Here is a 9308-nt window from a genome sequence, read left to right on the forward strand (position 1 = left end):
TCTACAATGGCCAAGATAGGGAAGCAATATAAGTGTCCACAGATGAATGGGTAAAGATATTACACACACACACACACACACACACACACACACACACACACACACACACACTAACATGCTGGAATATTACTCAACCATGAGGAAGAATGAAATCATGCCATTTGTGAAAATATAGATATACTTAGAGGGTATTATGGTATATGAAATGAATCAGAAAGAGAAAGAAAAATACTATGTGATTTCACTTCTATGTGAAATCTTTAAAAAATTAAATAAATATACAGAAATAGACTTATAAATACAGACAGCAAACTGATGGTTACCATTGAGGAAGGAAGTAGACATAGGCAAAATAAGTTAAGTGGGTTAACAAACAAAAATCAAATAAAACCCCAAAACTCCAACATCTGATATTTAAAATTCATAATGCCTGGGATCCAAACAAAAATTAACAGACATGCAGAGAAGAAACAGAATATTAATCAACATTGATCCAGAAATGATCCTAAACTGATAACAGAATATACTAGGACATGAAAATAATTACTGTGATGATAACCCACATTTTCAAGAAACTAAATTAAATATTGAAGATATGAAGTAGAGACACAGAAATTATTTAAAAGACTCAAGAAAGATGTCTCTAGAAGATAAAAACTAAACAAATACACTGGGTGGGATTTAGAATGTATTAGGCATAGTAGAAGAAATGATTATTCAACTTGATTACATAGCAATGCAAACTATCAAAAATGAAACACAAAAAGGTAAAAGATACAAAGAAAAAATCCTTCTAGAAGCCAAATACACATGTAAGTAAAATACTCAAATGAGAGAAACCTCGGAGAGAGTGACAAATCATGGTTAAAATTTCTTTCCTTTTTTTGAAGGCATGTTTAAAATGATTTAAGTTTATGAAAAGACAGAAGTTGCACTTCCAGATGTTCCAATTCCGAGTAGAACCCTGAAGCCTCTTAAGAACTATATTACCTGGAGAAATCTCAGGATAAAACCTCCAGTTGGTTACAGCGGTCTTTCAGGGGCCTGGATGTCATGGTTACTTGCTGCAGGACCACAGCCCTTCTGTTAAACACTAAGCAGTATCTGCAAGAACTTCTAGGAGAACTTAGCTTCTGAAATATGGGGGACAGGCTTTTAAGGTTTCAATAGTTAAATACTGTCTTACTAATAATGGTTGTTTGATTTTTTAATCATGTGTAAAAGAACTGGGTATATAAACACAGCTTAAAGCCTACTGAAATTTAGGAAGTAAACAAAGAGGTGTTACCCAACCAAACTTTGATTAAAATGGTTCACCAGTGAAGGTGTATTAATCATCAGTAGTGAACTCACAATTTTAAGTTAACAAGTCTTCATCAACTTCACCCTTTAAAAACACTGCCTATGTGAATTTATCACAGGCAAAATAGAACTACAGGTTTCTATGGGTAAAGAAACTTGTCAGACTTTTTTGTTTTCAGTAATTTCAATGGCATTGAGTGTCTCCTGGAGATATTCATGTCTGTCAATCAGTATTGCAGAGTATGTGACATCCATTGGTAAAATAATTCAAAGAATATGTCTGGTTTCAACAGTGCAATAAGAGAAAGATAGAAACTAGGGAAGAATCACCAACGGGCTAATGTAATGATCAGACAGGCACACGTTTCAAAAAAATCCATGGAGTCACTGCGCAGGCTAGGTGGAACTGAAGACTGTGTGCTTCCAGTCAAGGAGCCAGTGAGAGACCCAGAAAGTGAATGGCTCTCTGCAGTTACAGAATCAAAGCTTTGATCTTGGTCTATGTAAGATGGCAGCAGAAGAAGAACGCTGTGGTGCTGAGGAACCAGACCTCCGCTCCACTCTCTCATCATCAATGCTTTTATAGTCCAAAAACAGCTTGTGTTTTCAACCAGGTAAAGTTGTAAGTTCATCTTCACATGATTGCCAGTCACTGGATTTTTCCTTCTTACACGAAGATGGTTTGCATTCACTACCTTCCACTCAAAATCCAGCTGCTTCATAGCCTGGTAAACTTCAGCCATAATGTCATATGGTTTGCTTTGACTTCGGATTCCAAGAATGCCACTTGGCTTTTTTCACAGCTAAAGATTTGGGCTTAGTTGTATTCAGTGCATCCAATGGACATCTTGCTTTAGGGATGTCTGCTGCAAGAGGTGGCATCCTTTCTGGATGAGGTTTCAGGACTGGGGGAATATGTATGGCACTGTCATCCATAAAATAACCAGTTGGGGGACTAGTGAGGTAGAACTCACTGGCTTAGTTTGTTATTCTCCAATTGACAATGATAAGATGATAAGCCACTGCAAGCTGGTCTTGAGGGTCACCACTATATAAACTGTTCGTTACTTCTGATTCTATACACTCAAGTTCTTCACATATTTCTTTCACAGCCTCATCATCAATAACGTTAGCATCATAGGAAGGGTCTTTGGAAAACAAGTAAGTGGGAAAATCTTGTTTAAACCATTCATGCTCTTATGACTTTTATAATTGCTCTTTCCAAGGGGTCAACCTGCAACATATGCATCAGGAGAGTGGCAATGAAATGGAGTGATTGAGATATTCTGGGATATAAAAACACACCCTCGGATTTTCTTAAATAATGTAGGTACATGCTCATCAACAAACGGAAGGGTGCCACAAAGAGGAGCATACAAAATACCACCACAGCTCCAGATACCAACTTCAGGACCTGCAGACAATCTGTCTGAGATGACTTCAGGTACTGCCTAATTGGGAGATCCACAACTAATTCTCAGAAATTCACCATTTGACATCATAATGGATAATCCAAAATCTGCTGTCTTGGCATTCACGTGTGCGTCCAATAGCACATTCTCAGGTTTCAGGTCTCAGTGAACAACCATAGGCCTATGGAGGTAACCACAGCAGAGTACCTGCTGGAAGGGCCGCCTGACTCCCATCTCTTCACCCTGTCCATGTTTACAGATGTAGTCAAATAACTCAACACCGAATATATACCATTACCATAAAAACATCTGTTGGAATGCTTGCTGATTAACTGGTATAGTTTGATAATACAAGGATGACCAGTTTTAGATTTTGAATTTCTCGTTTTAGTTTTCCAACATCATCTAAACTGCGAATCTTCTATTTAAGATTTTGATGGCCACTTTATTGCCTGTAAATTGATGTTCTCCAATCTTCACCTCGCCGAAGGCACTGACGCCCAGCACATCCCCCAGCGCGCAGAGCCCCATTTTCACCCACCCGCCATGCTGTGGCCTCTCAGCCATCTGCGCACACAGGCTCGGCCACTCCGCGCCCCCGCCGTGGGCTCCCCAGGGCAGCCGTGGCTGCTGCCTACCCACAGTGCAGCGGGCCCACGAGGGGTCCTGGGCTGCTGCCTACCCGTAGTGTGGGGGCGCCCGTCGGGGGGCTGGGGTACGTGGGTGCGGCTCCTGGAAGGGGCTGTCATGGTTAAAATTTTCCTAGGTTTGATAAAGTCTATAAATGGGCAAACATAAGAAATGGACCCCAATTACAAGAAACATACAGGCAGCTCAATCAAGGCACCGCCTAACTGAATTGATAATGACAAATAGAAAAATTGCAGAGGAAAAAACTGACAGAAGAACAAAGGTGACGCAGGCAACAATGTAGACACAGATTCACATGAAGTATCATTAATTTTAGTTTTAATCTGAGAAAACTAAAGTACACACATTATCTTCACTATGTTTCTAGTCTTCCTCAATGTTTTAACATATTTATTTTTCAGATTAACTATTAGACCACTTTATTCCTGGTTGAAAGGGAATTTTGTTTGCTGGTTTTGTACTATGGTTTCATTTTTATGATCAGAAAAGCGTTTGCAAAACTACTACTTAAAACGTAAGAGTACACAAAGAGTGTAGATAAGGAAAATGGGATTTTAAGGCAACTTATCCTATGGTCTCCAATTTTTTGGACTTCCTGTACATGTTATAACTCGTACATGAAAACCCGCCTTCTAAATGCTGAGATTATTGCTTGGCGGAGCAAAGATGACGGCATGAGTAGGACTGTGGGAATCTCCTCCCAAAAACATATATATTTTTGAAAATACAACAAATACAAATAATATTAAAAGAGAGACCAGAAGACACCGGACAACAGCCAGACTACATCCACACCTGTGAGAACCCAGCAGCTGGTGAAAGGGGTAAGATACAAGCTGCAGCCCAGCGGAACCCAAGGTCCCTCACCCCAGTTCCAGGCAGGAGGAGAGGAGTCAGAGTGGGGAGGGTGAGGGAGCCCAGGACTGCTAAACACCCAGCCCTAGCCACCCACACCAGAGTGCAGACACAGTGCATGCATGGGGTGCTGGAAACTAGGGAAGCAGGACAGTAAGACCTGTGAGTGGGTCACGAAGCCAGTGCCCCTGTGACTAAGAAAAGCGAACACTTTCTGAAAGTCTTAAAAGGACAGAGACCCCACAACTGGAAGGAAGCATCCGGGGTCAGAATCCAGCAGCTGGAAATTCCAGGGAACTCTAGGCACACTAACCCCATGGGCAACAGCTCTGAGACCCCTCACAGAGGTAAACAGCCAAACAGACCCCCGTCCATTACCCCTCCAGGGCTCTGCCATAGCAGAGAAGCAGCCTGAGGCTGGCCACTCCTCAGCAAGGGAGCTTCCTCCATACCAGCCAGGCAAGATACAAAGACACAGTCTAAACACAATTGCCCAACAAAATGCACTAGGGGTCGTAAAGTTGTTCCAGTAAAGAAAGCCAGAAGCAAGTGGAAACAGTCTTGGCTCTCCCAGCTGACAGACGAGTCAATAGCACAACATTGTACCTATCAACATGAAAAGGCAAAAAAATTAGATCCAGACGAGACTAACCCAGACCTACATCTTCCCCTGAGAAGGAACCTGGGGAGATAGATTTAACCAGTCTTCCTGAAAAAGAATTCAAACAAAAGTCATAACCTTGCTGATGGACTTGCAGAGAAATATGCAAGAATTAAGGAGGGAGAATAGAGAAATAAAACAAGCTCAGGAAGGACTTCAAAACAGAATGGACAGGATGCAGAAGAACATTAATGGACTAGAAAACAGAGAACAGGAATGTAGAGAAGCTGATGCAGAGAGATATAAAAGGATCTCCACGAATGAAAGAATTTTCAGAGAACTGTGTGACCAATTGAAATGGAACACTATCCACATTAAAGGGGTACCAGAAGAAGAAGAGAGAGAAAAAAGGATAGAACGTGTCTTTGAATAAATAATTGCTGAAAACTTCCCCAAACAAGGGGAGGAAATGGCCTCTCAGAACACAGAGATACACAGAACTCCCATGACAAGGGATCCAAGGAGGGTAAGACCAAGATACATAATAATTAAAATGGCAAAGATCAAAGACAAGGACAAAGTTTTAAAGGCAGCCAGAGAGAAAAAAAAGGTCACCTACAAAGGAAAACCCATCAGGCTATCATCAGACTTCTCAACAGAAACCCTACAGGCCAGAAGAGAATGGCATGATATACTTAATGCAATGAAACAGAAGGGCCTTGAGCCAAGAATACAGTATCCAGCACAATTATCATTTAAATATGAAGGAAGGATTAAACAATTCACAGACAAGCGAAAGCTGAGGGAATTTGCCACCCACAAACAACCTCTACAGGGCATCTTACAGGGACTGCTCTAGATGGGAGCACTCTTAAAAAGAGCACAGAACAAAACACCCAACATATGAAGAAGGGAGGAAGAGGAATAAGAAGGGAGAGAAATAAAGAATCATCAGACCATGTTTATAATAGTTCAACAAGCGAGTTAAGTTAGAGAGTAAGATAGTAAAGAAGCTAACCCTGAACCTTTGGTAACCACAAACTTAAAGCCTGCAATGGCAATAAGTACATACTTTTCAATTATCACGCTAAAGGTAAATCGACTAAATGCACCAATCAAAAGACACAGAGTAATAAAATGGATAAAAAAGCAAGACCCATCCACGTGCTGCTTACAAGGGACTCAGCTCAAATCCAAAGACATGCACAGACTTAAAGTCAAGGGATGGAAAAAGATATTTCATGCAAACAACAGGGAGAAAAAAGCAGGTGTTGCAATACTAGTATCAGACAAAATAGCCTTCAAAATAAAGAGAATAACAAAAGATAAAGAAGGACATTACATAATGATAAAGGGCTCAGTCCAACAAGAGGAGATAACCATTATAAATATATATGCACCCAATACAGGACAGCACCAACATATGTGAAGCAAATACTAACAGAATTAAAGAAGGAAATGGAATGCAATGCATTCATTCTTGGAGACTTCAACTCACCACTCACTCCAAAGGACACATCCACCACATAGAAAATAAGTAAGGACACAGAGGCACTGAGCAATGCACCAGAACAGATGGACCTAATAGACATCTACAGAACTCTACATCCAAAAGCAGCAGGATACACATTCTTCTCAAGTGTACATGGAACATTTTCCAGAATAGACCACATACTAGGCCACAAAAAGAGCCTTAGTAAATTCCAAAAGACTGAAATCCTACCAACCAACTTTTCAGACCACAAAGGCATAAAACTAGAAATAAATTGTACAAAGAAAGCAAAAAGGCTCACAAACACATGGAGGCTTAACAACATGCTCCTAAATATTCAGTGGATCAATGACCAAATCAAACTGGAGATCCAACAATGTACGGAAACAAATGACAACAACAACACAAATCCCCAACTACTGTGGAATATGGCAAAAGCAGTCTTAAGAGGAAAGTATATAGCAATCCAGGCATATTCAAAGAAGGAAGAACAATCCCAAATGAATGCTGTAATGTCACAATTATCGAAATTGGAAAAAGAAGAACAAATGAGGCCTAAGGTCAGCAGAAGGAGGGACATAATAAAGTTCAGAGAAGAAATAAACAAAATTGAGAAGAATAAAACAATAGAAAAAAAATCAGTGAAACCAAGAGCTGGTTCTTTGAAAAAAATAAAAAAGAATAGATAAGCCTCTAGCCAGACTTATTAAGAGGAAAAGAGAGTCAACACAAATCAACAGAATTAGAAACAAGAAATGAAAAACCACAACGGACCCCACAGAAATACAAAGAATTATTAGAGAATACTATGAAAACCTATATGCTAACACGCTGGGAAACCTAGGAGAAATAGACAACTTCCTAGAAAAATACAACCTTCCAAGACTGACCCAGAAAGAAACAGAAAGTCTAAACAGACCAATTACCAGCAATGAAATTGAAGCGGTAATCAAAAAACTACCAAAGAACAAAATCCCTGGGCCAGATGGATTTACCTCGGAATTTTATCAGACATACAGGGAAGACATAATACCCATTCTCCTTAAAATTTTCCAAAAAATGAAAGAGGAGGGAATACTCCCAAACTCATTCGATGAAGCCAACATCACCCTAATACCAAAACCATGCAAAGACCCCACCAAAAAAGAAAACTACAGACCAATATCTCTGATGAACATAGATGCAAAAATACTCAACAAAATATTAGCAAACCAAATTCAAAAATACATCAAAAGGATAGTACACCATGACAAAGTGGGATTCATCCCAGGAATGCAAGGATGGTACAACATTTGAAAATCCATCAACATCATCCACCACATCAACAAAAAGAAAGACAAAAACCACATGATCATCTCCATAGATGCTGAAAAAGCATTCGATAAAATTTATCATCCATTCATAATAAAAACTCTCAACAAAATGAGTATAGAGGGCAAGTACCTCAGCATAATAAAGGCCATATATGGTAAACCCACACTCAACATCATACAGAACAGCGAGAACCTGAAAGCCTTTCCTCTATGATCAGGAACAAGACAGGGATGCCCACTATCCCCACTGTTATTCAACATAGTACAAGGTCCTAGCCACGGCAATTAGACAAAACAAAGAAATACAAGAAATCCAGATTGGTAAAGAAGAGGTCAAACTGTCACTACTTGTAGATGACATGATATTGTACATAAAAAAACCCTAAAGACTCTACTCCGAACCTACTAGAGCTAATATCAGAATTCAGCAAAGTTGAAGGATACAAAATTAACACACAGAAATCTGTGGCTTTCCTATACACTAACAATAAGCCAACAGAAAGAGAAATCAGGAAGACAATTACATTCACAATAGCAACAAAAAGAATAAAATACCTAGGAATTAACATATTCAAGGAAGTGAATGACCTATACCCTGAAAACTATAAGACACTCTTAAGAGAAATTAAAGAGGTCACTAACAAATGGAAACTAATCCCATGCTCCTGGCTAGGAAGAATTAATTTCATCAAAATGGTCATTCTGCCCAAAGCAATATACATATTGGATGCAATCCCTATCAAACTATCAACAGCATTCTTCAATGAACTGGAACAAATAGTTCAAAAATTCATATGGGAACACCAAAGACCCTGAATAGCTAAAGTAATCCTGAGAAGGAAGAATAAAGTTGGGGTGATCCCACTCCCAAACTTCAAGCTCTACTACAAAGCCCCAATAATCAAGACAATTTGGTACTGGCACAAGAAAAGAGCCACAGACCAATGGAACAGAATAGAGACTCCAAACACTAACACAAACTTATATGGTCAACTAATATTCGATAAAGGGGCCATGGCCATGCAATGGGGAAATGACAGTCTCTTCAACAGATGGTGCTGGCAAAACTGGACAGCGACATGTAAGAGAATGAAACTGGATCACTGTCTATCCCCATACACAAAGTAAATTCAAAATGGATCAAAGACTTGAATATAAGTTATGAAACCATAAAACTCTTAGAAATAAACTTAGGCAAAAATCTCTTAGACATAAACATGAGTGACCTCTTCATGAACATATCTCCCCGGGCAAGGAAAACAAACGCAAAAATGAACAAATGGGACTCCATCAAGATGAAAAGCTTCTGTACAGCAAAGGACACCATCAATAGAACAAAAAGGTATCCTACAGTATGGGAGAATATATTCGTAAATGACAGATCCGATAAAGGCTTGACATCCAAAATATATACAGAGCTCATGCACCTCAACAAACAAAAAGCAAATAATCCAATTAAAAAATGGGCAGAGGAGCTAAATAGACAGTTCTCCGAAGAAGAAATTCAGATGTCGAACAGACACATGAAAAGATGCTCCACATCGCTTGCCATCAGAGAAATGTAAATTAAAACCACAATGAGATATCATCTAACACCAGTAAGAATGGCTACCATCCAAAAGACAAACTACAACAAATGTTGGCGAGGTTGTGGAGAAAGGGGAACCCTCCTACACTGCTGA

The 9308-nt window shown here is 39.5% G+C and overlaps 1 pseudogene; it reads right to left on the reverse strand.

Moving 5' to 3' along the window:
* Positions 1-1628: 1628 nt before the first annotated feature.
* LOC108399524 (5'-AMP-activated protein kinase catalytic subunit alpha-2 pseudogene) lies at positions 1629-3281 on the reverse strand (annotated as a pseudogene).
* Positions 3282-9308: the final 6027 nt, after the last annotated feature.

This window comes from Manis javanica, chromosome 14 (genome assembly GCF_040802235.1).
Source record: "Manis javanica isolate MJ-LG chromosome 14, MJ_LKY, whole genome shotgun sequence".
Taxonomy (NCBI): domain Eukaryota; kingdom Metazoa; phylum Chordata; class Mammalia; order Pholidota; family Manidae; genus Manis; species Manis javanica.